Source organism: Procambarus clarkii, chromosome 79 (assembly GCF_040958095.1).
Source record: "Procambarus clarkii isolate CNS0578487 chromosome 79, FALCON_Pclarkii_2.0, whole genome shotgun sequence".
Lineage (NCBI taxonomy): Eukaryota > Metazoa > Arthropoda > Malacostraca > Decapoda > Cambaridae > Procambarus > Procambarus clarkii.
This window is the reverse complement of record NC_091228.1, coordinates 22,768,480-22,786,199: the sequence shown is the minus strand read 5'-3', so window position 1 is coordinate 22,786,199 and position 17,720 is coordinate 22,768,480. Positions and strand designations below refer to the sequence as shown.

The 17,720-nt window shown below is 42.7% G+C and overlaps 2 protein-coding genes across 5 annotated transcripts in view; both read left to right on the top strand.

Annotated features, from left to right (window-relative positions):
- Positions 1–6,037, top strand: part of LOC138357606 (thymidylate synthase-like) — a 79,090-nt gene extending 73,053 nt beyond the window's left edge. For all 4 annotated transcript variants that reach the window (XM_069314590.1, XM_069314589.1, XM_069314591.1 and 1 more), the window contains exon 8: positions 1,748–6,037. The gene's annotated coding sequence lies outside the window, so the exon portion shown is untranslated. The remainder of the gene's footprint in view (positions 1–1,747) is intronic.
- LOC138357609 (small ribosomal subunit protein uS12) overlaps positions 1–17,720 on the top strand; it is a 428,441-nt gene that overhangs the window by 173,394 nt on the left and 237,327 nt on the right. The gene's annotated exons all lie outside the window — the stretch shown is intronic.

Here is a 17,720-nt window from a genome sequence, read left to right as displayed (position 1 = left end):
GAGGTCAAGCAGAGGGTGGCTAGGGACATCATTCAGTAAGCTCAAGGTGTTATAAGTTATACCATCCTCACCAGGGGCAGTTTGTTTAGGTTTCCCTAATGCTGATGTCAATTCAAAGGGGGGTTATAGCAAACTGATCTGTTAAATCTGGTGAGGAACGTGCTATTTCAATATTAAAGTTTCTGTTAATGTTGGTATTATTTAAATGCTGCTGTATATCTGGGGGTAAGAAAGAAATTTGTGAGGCACTAGATCATTGAGCTAAGAGCATGTCAGCATATTCTGCAGGAGTATGATGAAGCTGAACTGGGGCTGAAGGTTTGGTAATGTTTTTAATTTTGTTCCACATTTCCGATAATGTTCTGGTTCTATTGATACCTTGTAGGAATTGTTCCCAATATGTGTTCTTAACTTGACCCTAAGCTCGCGAAAATCTCTGTTGGCATTAAGGAATGCAAGTAAATTGTCAGGTGTTTTGTCTCGTTTATAAGAGTCAGCAAGCTGAAGCACTTTAGCTCGCTCTGCAATAATAATAGGATCCTCTGTCCATGAGGAAGAACGAGTGTTCTTTTTTCTTGATTTAACCCAGGTATCATAATAACTGGTAATGATACTGACAAGATCATTGTAAAAGTGGTCCACTGATACAGGTGTATACCCAGTGTACCAATTATGTACATAAGCCTTAAAGTGCTGTTTAAGATTGTCTGGAATGTTAATTTTAACCCTAGGATGAGGATTGGACCTAATATCCGCCACATTGTATTCACAATATATTGCAAAATGATCACTTACTAGCTCTGGGTTGAGCTTAACGTTGACGTTGCTATCTGCTAGGCTGTATCCAATCACATAATCCAGTCTACCCCCCCCAATAAATGGGTCTGTTTATCAGTATCATACACAGTAATATTATGATCAGTAAGGTATTTCAAGAAGACCCTTCCATTATTGTTACACTGAACATCACCAAGAGCAGTGTGACGAGCATTAAAGTCACCCATACATAACATAGCTGTGTTACCTGTAGGTTTCGGTAGCAGGTCTGCTTTAAGTACACTACATCGTCCATATATGTTATACAGTAGGAAATGGCTATTTGCAGTTTGTAATTTGAATTTTTGGTAATGTATACTATCACTCCTGTGATTTTTAATTAGTTTACAGATTAATCCACTCTTAACATACGTGAGTAAACCAGTTCCAATATCGTTGGTGTATGCTATATACCCATGGCAGACATAGAATGCTTCCATCCATATGGAGGTTTCTATAGGCCATTCATTGCTCCTCGTGCCTCTGAGGGGGCCAGGTTCTGGCTCGTGGTCCTCGGTAGGCCTAAGAACTCTATTCACACTGACTGATGTCAAAGTCTAACATATCCATATCAATCTGGATTAGCTTTGGGGAGCCTCAAAGTCTCGCCCAAAAAATGGCATTTCGTTACATACAACGCTGGTTTTTTTACCGAGATATAAGAAAATAAATGCACTGGCTATTAGGTAAAGTGCACTTTGTCTAAGTTTAGTACCATAATACAGTTCTGTCTCTTAGGTAGGACATAATATGCATATCTGTAATAGTTATATACAGTAAAGTATGAAAAAATTGTGTAAACCTGTTTTTATACGATACTGTAATACGTTCATTAAAAACTTAGGCTCTTAATATGCATAGTAGTATATCTGATTTATTGTTGGCATGAATCCATAAGTTGAATAAATAAATTTTGTGCATATTCCCGCAGGTAGCGTGTGACTGTTGTGCGGCAGGAGTGTGAGACATAGCAGTGTGTCATTAGTGTATATTACGAGAATTGTGAGCAGACATTACCTTCATGCATGATTATAACAGTTGTGTGTGGACCTTGTCTTCACACTCAACACTTGGACCAGCAGCACCTGTGTGGACCTTGCCTTCACACTCTACACTTGGACCAGCAGCACCTGTGTGTGGACCTTGTCTTCACACTCAACACTTGGACCAGCAGCACCTGTGTGTGGACCTTGTCTTCACACTCAACACTTGGACCAGCAGCACCTGTGTGGACCTTGCCTTCACACTCTACACTTGGACCAGCAGCACCTGTGTGTGGACCTTGCCTTCACACTCTACACTTGGACCAGCAGCACCTGTGTGTGGACCTTGCCTTCACACTCTACACATGGACCAGCAGCACCTGTGTGTGGACCTTGCCTTCACACTCTACACTTGGACCAGCAGCACCTGTGTGTGGACCTTGCCTTCACACTCTACACATGGACCAGCAGCACCTGTGTGGACCTTGCCTTCACACTCAACACTTGGACCAGCAGCACCTGTGTGGACCTTGCCTTCACACTCTACACATGGACCAGCAGCACCTGTGTGGCCCTTGCCTTCACACTCAACACATGGACCAGCAGCACCTGTGTGGACCTTGCCTTCACACTCAACACTTGGACCAGCAGCACCTGTGTGGACCTTGTCTTCACACTCAACACTTGGACCAGCAGCACCTGTGTGTGGACCTTGTCTTCACACTCAACACTTGGACCAGCAGCACCTGTGTGGACCTTGCCTTCACACTCGACACTTGGACCAGCAGCACCTGTGTGTGGACCTTGCCCTCACACTCAACACTTGAACCAGCAGCACCTGTGTGTGGACCTTGCCCTCACACTCAACACTTGGACCAGCAGCACCTGTGTGTGGACCTTGCCCTCACACTCTACACTTGGACCAGCAGCACCTGTGTGTGGACCTTGTCTTCACACTCAACACTTGGACCAGCAGCACCTGTGTGTGGACCTTGTCTTCACACTCAACACTTGGACCAGCAGCACCTGTGTGTGGACCTTGTCTTCACACTCAACACTTGGACCAGCAGCACCTGTGTGGCCCTTGCCTTCACACTCAACACATGGACCAGCAGCACCTGTGTGGACCTTGCCTTCACACTCTACACTTGGACCAGCAGCACCTGTGTGGACCTTGCCTTCACACTCGACACTTGGACCAGCAGCACCTGTGTGTGGACCTTGTCTTCACACTCAACACTTGGACCAGCAGCACCTGTGTGGACCTTGCCTTCACACTCTACACATGGACCAGCAGCACCTGTGTGGACCTTGCCTTCACACTCTACACTTGGACCAGCAGCACCTGTGTGGACCTTGCCTTCACACTCGACACTTGGACCAGCAGCACCTGTGTGTGGACCTTGCCTTCACACTCTACACATGGACCAGCAGCACCTGTGTGGACCTTGCCTTCACACTCTACACTTGGACCAGCAGCACTTGTGTGTGGACCTTGTCTTCACACTCTACACTTGGACCAGCAGCACTTGTGTGTGGACCTTGCCTTCACACTCTACACTTGGACCAGCAGCACTTGTGTGTGGACCTTGCCTTCACACTCTACACTTGGACCAGCAGCACCTGTGTGGACCTTGCCTTCACACTCTACACTTGGACCAGCAGCACTTGTGTGTGGACCTTGCCTTCACACTCAACACTTGGACCAGCAGCACCTGTGTGGACCTTGCCTTCACACTCTACACTTGGACCAGCAGCACTTGTGTGTGGACCTTGCCTTCACACTCGACACTTGGACCAGCAGCACTTGTGTGTGGACCTTGTCTTCACACTCAACACATGGACCAGCAGCACCTGTGTGGACCTTGTCTTCACACTCAACACATGGACCAGCAGCACCTGTGTGGACCTTGTCTTCACACTCAACACATGGACCAGCAGCACCTGTGTGGACCTTGCCCTCACACTCAACACTTGGACCAGCAGCACCTGTGTGGACCTTGTCTTCACACTCAACACATGGACCAGCAGCACCTGTGTGGACCTTGTCTTCACACTCAACACTTGGACCAGCAGCACCTGTGTGTGGACCTTGTCTTCACACTCAACACTTGGACCAGCAGCACCTGTGTGGACCTTGCCTTCACACTCGACACTTGGACCAGCAGCACCTGTGTGTGGACCTTGCCCTCACACTCAACACTTGAACCAGCAGCACCTGTGTGTGGACCTTGCCCTCACACTCAACACTTGGACCAGCAGCACCTGTGTGTGGACCTTGCCCTCACACTCTACACTTGGACCAGCAGCACCTGTGTGTGGACCTTGTCTTCACACTCAACACTTGGACCAGCAGCACCTGTGTGTGGACCTTGTCTTCACACTAGACACTTGGACCAGCAGCACTTGTGTGTGGACCTTGCCCTCACACTCAACACTTGGACCAGCAGCACCTGTGTGGACCTTGCCTTCACACTCAACACTTGGACCAGCAATGTATGTGTTCTCACGTAGTTGTGCTTGCGGGGGTTGAGCTGTGGCTCTTTGGTCCTGCATTTCAACTATCAATCATCTGGTATACAGATTCTAGAGCCTACTGGGCTCTTATCAAATCTACACTTGAAGCTGTGTATGGAGTCTTCGTCCACCATATTACTGCCTTATGCATTCCATTTGTTAACTACTCTGACACTGACAATATTCTTTCTAATGTTTCTGTGGCTCATTTGGGTACTAAGTTTCCACCTGTGTCCCCTTGTTTATGTTCCATCAATGCTAAATAATTTGTCTTTGTCCATCCTCTGAATTCCTCTGAGAATTTTGTAGGTGGTGATCATATCTCCCCTTACTCTTCTGTCTTCTAGGGACGTGAGGTTTAGCTTCCATAGTCTTTCCTCGTAGCTCATACCTCTCAGTTCTCGGGACTAGTCTGGTGATATACCTCTGAATCTTCTTTAACTCTGTCTTGTGTTTAACTATGTATGGACTCCAAGCTGGAGCTGCATACTCCAGGATTTGTCAGACATAAGTGGTATACAAGGTTCTGAATTATTCCTTACACAGGGTTTCTAAAGACAGTTTTTATGTGTGTAATTATATTAAGTGTATAAATTAAGTGTAGTGTGTAATTACCTAAGTGCAGGATGAGAGCTATGCTCGTGGTGATCGTCTTCCCCATACTCTTTGTTAAATAATGCTTTGAAACTACTGATGGTTTTGGCCTCCATCACCTTTTCACTTAATTTGTTCTGTCTATCACTCAGCAAAAGAAAACTTTGATATTTTTTTGGCACCTTTGTTTCCTTAGCTTGAATCTGTCCTCTTGTTCTTGAAGTTGCTAGTTTCAGGAATTCCTCTTTGTTAATTTGGGCGATTCCTGTTATTATTTTGTAAGTGGTGATAATATCACCTTTCCTTTTACTTTCTAGCTTTTGTATATATAACACCTCTAGCCTCTGACTCGTAACTCTTGTTTTTCAGTTCCTAAAGCCATTTTGTAGCATGCCCTTGCACCTTTCCCAGTTTATTGATGTGCTTCTTGAGATATGGGCATCAAACAACATCAGACCAATTTTGGTCTGATGTCATGAACAGTTTCTTTAGTAAACTGTGTGTTTAATAATCTGTGTTTAGTAAACTCTTCTTCTTTGTGTTTGTATGTGTGTGTACCTCGGCTAGTTGTGCTTGCAGGGGGTTGAGCTTTGGTTCTTTGGTCCTGCCTCTCGACTGTCAATCAACTGGTAATTATGAAACGTTTGGTAACCGACCTCGCTGCCGCTACTGTAATGTTAGTAAGGGAAACCGTTGCTACCATGGCACTACTAATGGAATACCACTGATATCATGAAAGGGTAGCCCCAGCTACCCTTGTACTCCCGGGTGTTCGACCACCGAGGGCCACATGTACAATGAGCACTATGGCTAACACCCATAACCCGACAAACATTAAGTTGTAGGTTACCCAACTTAATTATTAAGACTGCCACCTCTTCTCCTAATATGGGGAATGAACCAATTGACTCAGGAGAAGCAGAATCAATTAACATATACTACCAGGAAATTGGAATTTAATTACTGGGAAGGGTGGATGGAATTCCTTTAAACTGCTTACTCATGTCAAGGGGAATTTTTAAAGAAAAGGCCTGGAAAATTACAGGGTATGTACTACGTCAGTTCGGGAATCTATGATTCAGTTAGTCATTCTATTAAGGGAAAATATGAAATAAACAGAACACTTATATGAATTTTATTAATCAAAAATGCCCCTTGAGTACATCCTAATTAAATAATTCCTATCTTTTGAGGCAATGGGAATAGACACACCAACCATACATAACTCACAGAGCACTTTACCATTCTTCCTGCAATGTCCAGCCAAGATATTGTGGCCTTCTTGGTGTGATCCACCTTGCTCTCAGCACTACCCAAATTCAGTGTGTGTTCCGCAACCTACAGGTCAAGATTGGCTCCACCTACTAAGGCATCTCTGTCCTCGCCCCCTCCCTTTTCAGCCCGTTGTCATCGTGAGGGGGCTTGGTGGACGGCTGCCGGGGTGTGATGCTCCATGGGTCAGTCTTCTATATTTTTTAAGCCTAATGCTCTTGCTACTGTCCTCACTAATTTTGCTGGAAGCTATTTCCTCTTCCTTATATTTAATTTTTCCACCCCCTCTTCTCCTTTTTAATTGTCATTTCCCGCCAACTTTTTGCCATTCTTGATTATTCTTTCAGACATCTTCTGTTTTGACGCCTGGGTGTTTGGGAATGCGCGCACTCTCACCTGTAGAACTATGGTACCCGACATTTCGAGCGAGGGGGAACGCTTTTATTGTCAATCCTCTCCTTCGCTGCTGAACCCGATCTCGATGAACTGATGGTTCTTAACCCTTAGATGCTAAGCATAAGGGGTTAAAACCCCAAAAATATTTGAATTATGTGAAAATTACTTAGTTAAACAAATCTCATCTTATTGGTTTCAGCATCGTGAAAGTTTCATCCCAATATTTTCAGAAATGGATTTTAGACAAAGTTTTTAAAAAGAAGAACGTTTTGTTAAGGAAAACGGCGCCAATTAACTGGAACTAAGGGATAATGCAGCAATAGAGAGATGCAAGCACCTGTCCGACGCACAAAGTAGAATAGTAGTAGTAAGAAGTGTCCACAAAGTGGATATGCAGCTGGTGCCTTTATAGCATTGCTGAGTAATACATAATACCACAAATAATAATGAGTAAGTATGTTGTTATGCTCTATTTTGTTATATATCATAAATACAGTGCCCAATGTTAATATGTCACTTTCACAAATGTCCAACAAATTTTTTTTTTTTGGGGGGGAGGCAAGTTTTTGTTATTTTTTAGTTCTTTTTTTTCTCCTTTATCTGATTTTGTTGTAACGTCTACATCCTGGAGAGTGCATACCTGTCCCTAACTTTGTGAAGAAAAAATGAAATTGGTCAACAAATAACTCATCACAACTGCCAGAACTTGGGACTGAATTTTGGTTGATTTTTTCACAGATTTCAAACTATTTTCTTTGTCTCTTGAGGTTATTTTGATGATTAGGGACCAGATTAGGGCTTTATCACTTATATGAAGTATGCATATATATCCCCTAAATCATTATAATTATTCCTATATTTTGTTTATTTGGGGGTTATATTTTCTTGACTTTATTTCAACACTATACTTTCACATATTCGAGTATGAATGCCAAACAAAGTTTATTAAAACATACAAGGAAATTAATTACTGTAATTAGAACTACCTTATGCATTGTTGATAACTTCAACTTCATTTATCTTTTAAAACTAGAATTTCAACTTTGAGCAGCATAAACAAATCCAGTTTTTGACCGATTCTCACCATTTTTACATGTGATTCTCACCATTTTTACATGTAGTGTGCACAGCTGGCCGTCCTACAATCCCTCTCGAATGGATTTTTCATAAACCCTAAAAGTTTGGAATTATGATTTTTTTTTCTAAATTTGGCGCATATTTCAAATGCCATATTGACTTTTTTTTACAGTAAACTATACTGAAAACCTATATTCTAAATCTATGAAAATGAAGATCATATGCTATTCTAAGAGCGTAATAACACCAAATGAACAATTGGTGATATTTTATATTTTTGCTGCTGATTTAAAAACCTCAAGTTTTCAATATTCATTTTTATAATTTTTTTGATTTTCTTGTTTTTCAAGTTATGTTGGTGATCATTTAGACAAAGTTGGAGCATTTGCTAGTAGATTATGTACAAAAACTTTGAAAGCATTTGAGAAGGTTTGAGAAACCTAACTTAAGCCATACAAACATGTATGATTTGTAGCCTTTAAGGGTTAAGGTGGTGACTGCGGGGTTTATATTCACGATGCACTTGAGTGGATGCCCCTGGGGGGGCCCCATCTTGTTGGGTGTCCGATCCTCTAATTGTGGCTCCATGATGGGTATGGGGCTTTAACTGCTGCCACCATTGTAACGGGGGGCCCAGCCTTTAACCTCATCGACTTGGTTAAATGCTGGTCGTTGAACAAATCCCCGGGGTGTGATGTGCTCTCAGACGCAGGTTTGAATCCTCGTCATGGCCCTTGTGGATTTGTTCATTTAATGCATCACATTATTGTGATTTATGTGTGTAATGCTGGTCATTATTAAGTAATCCTACAGACCAGAGTTCTGCTGTGTAACCTTCAGTTCAACTCCTCGAGATCTAAAACGTTTGATCGTTTAGATATCACGACCCGAGGACACCGTACTCTTCTATGCTACACTGCTAACCTCTGAGATGCTGCCGCCACCACCTGCTACTTCCACCCACTGGGTAATTCCCCCCAATTGATGGTGAAGCAGGATACCGTCAATTAGGCATAATCCCCGAGAATGGATCCCCAGTTATCCAAAAAGGAGGGATAAGATTTACGTTGTGTGGATTAAATCAAAGTACAAAGGGATTATATGTGATATGAAATAAATGCTTGCTGGCTTGCAGAGGATGCCTAGTCTGAAGCATGGGGTCTTAAGACCAACAACCGAATGTAAAATAACCATTGGGAGGGGGGGGGGGGAATTCCACTAAACACCATAAATTCTTAACAAGATTTATTAAACAAAGATTATCAAAGAAAATATAGACACGCCCGATCTGAACACTTCCTAACTGAATATAATTTAACTGAAATTCTTCCTAAAATAGAAGCAATGAATACAAAAATAATGTGGAATCTACAACTGCCCTTACATCAGAACACAGATCATTTACCTTAAATACCCCAGCCAGGCCAGTTGTTCAGCCTTGCCTCTGGAGATGTATTATTAACCCCCAGGATGTCTCGACCCACTGACCTTAACCTGCTCTCTCAAGCTGAGAGACTGACCTAGACTTAGTTGCCAAATTAATCTAAGATGATTACTAACTAAAATCCTGTACTTGTCACTGAAGGTGGCTTATTATTTCAAAACAATTGGAAAATTACCTAGATACTTGAGCCAGGCTATCCGTGTTGAGTGCTCTAAGGCCCTTGCCCTCCTTCGGGTATTGTCCCATACTGTACTTCTTGGGGAGTGGATAGGCGCGCACTCCTTGCTTTACATTCCTCTCTCGTCCTGTCTAAGCTCGATTATGGTTGCCCTGCTTACTCGTCTGCTTCTCCTACTCTTCGCCGTCTTGATGCTTTGCACCATACTGGTGCCTTTCATTCGACTCCCATCCTCAGCTTGTATGTAGACACTGGCTTCCTGTCTCTCTAGGACCGCCGTGATCACTACTGTCTTCGCTATCTTGTACGATCCTTGCTACATCCTTCCTCTCGCCTCTGTCGTGCTTTAACTTTTACCCCTCCTGCGGTTCCTGTTCCTCTTCCCCACCTCCCTCTTTCTGTCCGGTTATCTCGTTTACAGGATTCTCTTTCCATTCGTATTTCTAATATTTCTCCTCGTGTTGTTCCTTCTTTGCCCCCCGTGGAGAGTCCCTCTTCCGCAGTTTTGTACTTCCTTGACCCGCATCATTAAAGCTTTTACCCCTCCTACGGTTCTAAAATGCCTTTTCCTTGAGCACTTTTCTTCTCCCTTGCACTCCGTTTCCGTTTTCACTGATGGGTCTAAGTCTGCGGACGGTGTTGGCTTCTCTGTTGTTTTTCCTGATCACACTTATATGTGTCGCTTACCTCCGGAGACTAGCATCTTCACAGCAGAGCTTTATGCTATTCGTCTCCTGCTCTCTCGTTGTCAATCTTAGTTTGTATTTGTTGTTGTCTCTCGTAGTGCCCTCATGGCTCTCGGGTCCTTTAATCCGGTTCATCCAGTGGTTGTCGAGATCCAGCATTGGCTGTTTCTTGTTCACAGTAAATTTAAGTCGGTTGAGTTTTGTTGGGTTCCCAGCCATATTGGTGTCTCTTTAAATGAGCGTGCGGATGCTGCAGCCAGGGAAGCTGTCCGCTCTTGTCCCATCTCTCGTAAAGGTATTCCTTATTCTGACTTTTACCCGGTTATCCATTCCTCCATCCTTACCCGTTGGCAGGCTTGTTGGTCGTCTGTTACTGGTAACAAACTACGTTCTCTTAAAGGTTGTGTGTCCTCGTGGCCGTCCTCCTACCACAATAACCGGCGATGGGAAATGGCTCTGGCAAGGTTGCGTATTGGCCATACTCGCTTAAGTCATGGTCACTTGATGGAGAGCCGCCCTGCTCCTTATTGTCCTAATTGCATTGTCCCTCTTACGGTCGTGCATATTCTTGTTGAATGTCCTGACTTCCGGGACGAGCGTGTGTCTTGTTTTCCGATCGTCATCCGCGGTCGCTTGTCTCTTGATAGTATTCTTGGTGACTCGGATACTTTTGATATCGTTCGCCTTATGCGTTTCTGTTTTCGTATTGGCGTCCTTGGTGATATTTAGCGCCCTCTGTTTTTCCCGCACATTTGATGGTGCTACATAACTTTCCCGGTTTGGTGCCTTCTTTTTGATACTGTAATTACTTACTTGAGCCAGGCTAATTACAATATTCAATAGCCCTTGAATTTCACTGATTTACATGAATTAACAAGCAAGCTGGTAGGTACATATTTTCCAAGTAACGAGATACCATATTGTTACTGAAGTCAAATGCTTCTTTGACAACATGCGAGGCTTATTCTTTATTCTCAACTAGTTGTACCCGGCCACAGCAACCTTCCCCGGTCTACCAGTCCTCTGCACCATTCTTCCCTTCCCCATCCTCTCGTCCTCCCCCATCATTCCCCCCAACCCCGTTCCTCTGTCCTCTCCACCATCCCCCCACTCCTCCGTCCCCTCGTCGTCCTAACCATTCCCCACACCGTCGTCTCGCCATCTCCCACTCCCCCGTCCCCTCGTCCTGCCTACCATTCCCCCCTTTCCCCTAGTCCTCCCCACAATTACCCCCCTCCCATGTCTCGTCCTCCCCACCATCCCCCACTCCCGTCCCCTCGTCCTAACCATCCCCCACTCTCATACCTTGAGGTTACCTTGAGGTGCTTCCGGGGCTTAGCGTCCCCGCGGCCCGGTCGTCGACCAGGCCTCCTGGTTGCCGGACTGATCAACCAGGCTGTTGGACGCGGCTGCTCGCAGCCTGACGTACGAGTCACAGCCTGGTTGATCAGGTATCCTTTGGAGGTGCTTATCCAGTTCTCTCTTGAACACTGTGAGGGGTCGGCCAGTTATGCCCCTTATGTGTAGTGGAAGCGTGTTGAACAGTCTCGGACCTCTGATGTTGATAGAGTTCTCTCTCAGAGTACCAGTTGCACCTCTGTTTTTCAACGGGGGTATTCTGCACATCCTGCCATGTCTTCTGGTCTCATGTGATGTTATTTCTGTGTGCAGGTTTGGGACCAGCCCCTCTAATATTTTCCACGTGTAAATTATTATGTACCTCTCCCGCCTGCGCTCAAGGGAGTACAGTTTTAGGCTCTTTAGTCGGTCCCAATAGTTTAGGTGTTTTACTGAGTGGATTCTAGCAGTAAAGGATCTCTGCACGCTCTCCAGGTCAGTAATTTCTCCAGCTTTGAAAGGTGCTGTCATTGTGCAGCAGTACTCCACTCTAGTGAGCACAAGCGTTTTGAAAAGTATCATCATCGGTATAGCATCTCTAGTGTGAAAGTTCTTGTTATCCAACCTGTCATTTTCCTTGCAGTTGTGACGGCTACTTTATTGTGTTCTTTAGAGGTAAGGTCTTCCGACATGAGTACACCCAGATCCTTTACATTGCCTTTTCGTTCTATGTTATGATTTGCCTGAGTTTTGTACGTGGTTTCCGTTTTTATATTTTCATTTTTTCCATAGCGCATGAGCTGGAACTTATCTTCGTTAAACACCATATTATTTTCTGTAGCCCATAGAAAGACCTGATCTACATCTGACTGGAGGTTCGCCGTGTCCTCTATGTTGCCTACTCTCATGAAGATCCTAGTGTCATCTGCAAAGGATGATACAGATCATCCCCTCGTCCTCCCCACCATTCCCCACTCCCTCGTCTGATGCCTTCCCAAATGATCTGATGTTCCCATCACTGAAATATAAGAAAAAGTTAAAAAAAAATGAAATAAAAAGTAAAAAAAATAAAAAATTAAAATATACAGTACTCACGAAATGAACGATACAGTAAAAAAAACAGCTCAATTCCAATGCAATGTCACATAAAATAATTAAATGAAAATAAATAAAATTTATGAAAATTAAATTTGTCGTTGCAATCGGAAACATTGAAATGGAATCGTAACATTTAGGGTAGCGTGAATTGCTTTTATGTGCAACAGATGGCGCTGTTTCTTAAAAAAAAAGAATATTTCTACCTGTCACGGGTGTGGCATCTATACTTATGAAATGAACGTAACGGTAAACAACGCAGCTCAATTGCAACGCAATGTCACACAAAATAATTAAATCAAAATTAAAATAAATAGTAATCTATGAAAATTCAATTTATCAATGCAATCGGAAACATTGAAATGGAATCGTAATATTTAGTATAGTGTGTGTGTTGTTATTACATGCAACAGATGGTGTTTTTTTTTTTTTAAAGCATGTTTTTACCAGTCACAGATGTGGCATCTATGTAGTAGGTATATAAAAACATGCGCGAATTTGAATGGAACGTTGTGTCAAAATTTCAAAGCAATTGGTAAAGAACTTTCGGAGGTTTTAGCGTGAGTTGCTCTTACGTCCAACAGATGGCGCTGTTTTTCAAAAAAGGCATGTTTTTTCTTGTCGCAGGCGAGGCATGCATATAGTAGGTATATAAAAACGCGCCATTTGAATGCCACGTGTCAAAATTTCAAAGCAATCTGTAAAGAGGTTTTGAAGATTTCTCACATGAAAAATACGTTTTTTTTTTTTAAATCGTGTTTTTTCCCCCATCACAAGCATGACATTTATATAATATGTATATAATCTATATAATATGTATATAATCTATATAATATGTATATAATCTATATAATATGTATATAAAAACCCGCGCGGATGCAACGATGTGTGAAAATTTCCAAGCAATCGGTGAAGAACTTTCGGAGTTTAGCGATTATGAACAAATGAACATATCCATTTTTATTTATATAGATTGACGTTAATTTATTCTAAATACTTCACAAAAGAGGTTATTAATTACAGTTATCTTGAGATGATTTCGGGGTTTAGTGTCTGCGTGGCCCGGTCCTCGACCAGGCCTCCACCCCCAGGAAGCAGCCCGTGACAGCTAAGTAACTCCCAGGTACGTATTTACTGCTAGGTAACAGGGGCCTCAGGGTGAAAGAAACTCTGCCCATTGTTTCTCGCCGGCGCCCGGGATCGAACCCTGGACTACAGGATCACGCGTCCAGTATTCTGTCCGCTCAGCCGCCGGCTCCCTCTAGTTACTATAATACTTGACTTACTCTAGTTTGATGACTCGACACAGGGTCCATGTGGTGCTACTGATTCCCACACATGAGCTCTAATCCCTTGGGGGGGGGGGGGACCCTTTCAGGTCAATTACCAACTCCCCGCCAAACACACCGAAACTACGACGTTGGTACAACGTTCGGACAAGTTTTAACACCTCCTAACCAGTTATAACAACCAATATAGCAAGTTGTAACAACGTTCTAATACGTCATAAACACGTTAAGCCAAGATGTAACAACTTTATTACAAGTTGTAACAAGCGGAAAATAGAGACAGTTTCGGTTTGTGTTTCCAGGGTCACTCCATATTGTTACCATGGTTGTATCCTCCCTTCTAGTGAATGCCAACTTTAATGTTAGATCTGTGGTCTTTTATATTAACAGTTGGACTGTTACAATTATTCGTGAATGAAATTATTATCTATTCGTTTCTGTGCTGCTGAATGATCCTCTTATAACTTCCCAGGCTCATGGCAAGGGCGATGTTAGTTATATTTAACTAATGTTTGCTCTGTGGTCAATATCTTAAGTCCAGGAGTTATTAAACAGTGGGGATAGGTAAGGCCTGGACCCCCAGGGGGAAACAATTTCCAGCAAATATTAAATACTATTCTGATCGGGGAGAAAAAAACAACACAGGAGTGGGGGGACCTTAATTTATTAAGTAATATTTACAGAGCAACTGCTGTACCACAATGAAAGATATCGTGTACCATGACGGAGTAGAGTGCCAGTACTGCAAGATGCAACTAAGGGAATGAGTCGTAGGACATTAACCGTGCCTAGTGCCGGCGTGCCGAAGCAATGTTGCAGTACTCGCAATCAGCTTAATACTATAATTAAAACAATGCCAGAGATAAATGAGTGGCACAGCCAGTACAGTATTTTTTTTTTTTTTTTTTTTTTTTTTTTTGAGATATATACAAGAGTTGTTACATTCTTGTACAGCCACTAGTACGCGTAGCGTTTCGGGCAAGTCCTTAATCCTATGGTCCCTGGAATACGATCCCCTGCCGCGAAGAATCGTTTTTTCATCCAAGTATACATTTTACTGTTGCGTTAAACAGAGGCTACAGTTAAGGAATTGCGCCCAGTAAATCCTCCCCGGCCAGGATACGAACCCATGACATAGCGCTCGCGGAACGCCAGGCGAGTGTCTTACCACTACACCACGGAGACTGCTGAAATGTATAAAAAATATTATGTATATAAAAAATATAAGTATGTATAAAATATATTCTGTATACACAGAGGGCATATAAAAGAATAGATAAGAATTTCCAGAGGTAATGATATGCTAGTGCCTAGTTTACATGTAAAGTCTGCCAACCCCCAACTTGCACTAACAACAACACGTGGTCACCCTAAGCCACCCCAGAGGTATCACCTGGGGCTCAAAACACTGGCCTAGACGACATAAATAAATACATAAGAAACACAAAGTGACACGGTCCATTAACAATGGTACTTAACTTGGTATTAAAAGGACAAGGAGAGGGAGCGGGTAAAGCTTCAGATAGATACTGTAATGTAAATATTAGCAGTAAAAATGATGGAAAGTTCCTTTTTTAACTTCCGAAGCGGTGCGTGTCGAGAGCAGGAGAGAGAACATGACCTCTCCTCCCCACTATATAGGCCCCCGTTGTGCTGCGTACACTGAGCCCACGGAACGCGCTGCGCAAATGTCTCCCCTCCATCAGAAAATCCTCCGCTTTCCTGTGTAATGCAGTGGTCATTTCTAAAACAGTTGGTATACTCTCAAAGATCACATATTATGTACCCTACTCTGCTCTCCTCTCACTATATTATGTACTTATCTATCCCTATCTTACTTATGGTATCTGTGCTTGGGGTTCAACCTCTGCAAACTACCTCAAGCCAATCATCACCCAGCAGGAACCTGCTATCAGGACAATAACAAACTCTGCTTCCAGACAACACACAGCTCCCTTGTTTAAATCCCTAAACATGATAAACATAAATTCACTCCATACATTCTCTTGTGTCAATTACATTTATAAAACCCTTTTCTTAAGTGCAAACCATGTTCTTCCTGGACAGTTTAGTTTAGTTCATTCATTATGCACCCCATACCCATCTTGTGGGCGGTAGTGGAAAGGGTTACAGAGGCACATAATGGGCTCAGGGACTGAACCCCACAATTCATTTAGCTAAGCAAGTTACAATCTTGATGAGCTAGTTACAAAATTCAGTATAAGTCGTCACATCATAAATGGGTTCGAGATCGACCTCAAGTACAGGTTCTAAATTAAGCAACTGACATATGTGGAGAGCTAGTGTCACAATTGATATGTTTGTCCTGCACACCGCCCCCCATCCAGTGGGCAGCGGTGGATAGGTTACAATCACTTAGTTACTACCTACAGTTAGCAAACTGGGGATATTTGGCTAAAATTTCTGGTAGCAGATAATTTTGAATGAAATATTGACACATCGCTGGAACATTGGTTATAGAATTGTCTCTGAATTCACGTATCTTTTCGCACTCCATCACATAGTGACGGAGGGTGTGCGAATAATTTTGTTGACACAGTTTACATTTGGTCAGGTCTACATCAGCAGATAATGAGAATTCCCAGAGATACTTGTAACCGAGTCTAAGCCGAGCAGTAGTAACATCTAGAAGTCTGCTGATTTTATTGGATGATCCATAGATGTGTGACTCCTCTTGCATGATAGAATGATGATAGATGTGTGACTCCTCTTGCATGATAGTATGATGATAGGTGGAATTACTGGTGTCAATTTCACTTTGCCTCAGATCTACAAGATCTTGTTGAAGATCTCGGTGTACTGCTGCTCTCAGATTGCTCATTGACAATCTAAGGTTACACTCAACGGCTCCTTTAAAGGCAGATTCTTTGGCTAACTTATCAGCTCTATCATGCATTCGGAGGCCAACATGAGATGGAGACCACATGAAACAGACGCTGTTACCATCATTAATAATTTTGCCAAAATGCCAAAACTGTTGGCATTCATTCTAAGATCAGATATTATGTACCCCGCCCTGCCCTGGTGACGCTCTATTACTCTCTCATCTATCCTTATCTCAACTATGGTATTTGTGCTTGGGGTTCTACTACCCAAAATCATTTACGTCCTCTAATTACTCAACACAAAGCTGCTATTAGGACAATATCCAACTCTGGCCCCAGACATCACTCGGTACCCCTACTCAAATCTTTGAATATGTTAGACATTAAGTCACTGCACATCCTCTCATGTGTACTCTATATATTTAAAACTCTGACCTGCAATGTCAATCTTGACCTTAGAAGCTTTCTAGAAGGTTGTAACAGAACCCATGAGCACCACACTAGAAACAAATACCTATTTGATATTCCAAGAGTGCGACTTAACCACACTAGAAATGCTCTACAAATCAAGGGACCCAGAATGTGGAATGGTCTCCCCAATCATGTCAAAGGCTGTACCTCTCAACCAGTTTAAGTGTAAAACTAAGCACTACCTAATTAACTCCATGTAACCTACCTTACCCCCAAATGTCAACCCATGTCTTGCTTTTTTAAACAATGTTGATTGTTCTCCAACTTGTACAATTGATGATTTCTGCCATGTTCCCCCATTTTCTTTTTTTATTTATTTTTTTTTCAACACAATTTATACCTAATCCCAATTACTATTAAGGTTTAGTCTAAGTGGCCCCTTGTCGGAAAATCCGACACCATTTAATAATATCATACAGACAGATAATATTGCTGTGTTGTATAAACAAGTTAACCCATAGAAAATGTAACTTGTAGTGGAATTTCCGTCTATAGAAAACGGGATATCATTACCACATACTATTATAAATTCACCACTTATTATGGTGGGAATTATTCTGAAATACATTAGTCTTTGGACTTTACCATCATAAAAACATCTCATATAAATTAACTTAATTATCAGCATTAAAATAGAGTAAATGTGACCTTCTATCACTTACTGTCATCTGGACAATGTAGGCCAGTAGCGTCAGTGAGGAGGGAGTGGTCAGCCATT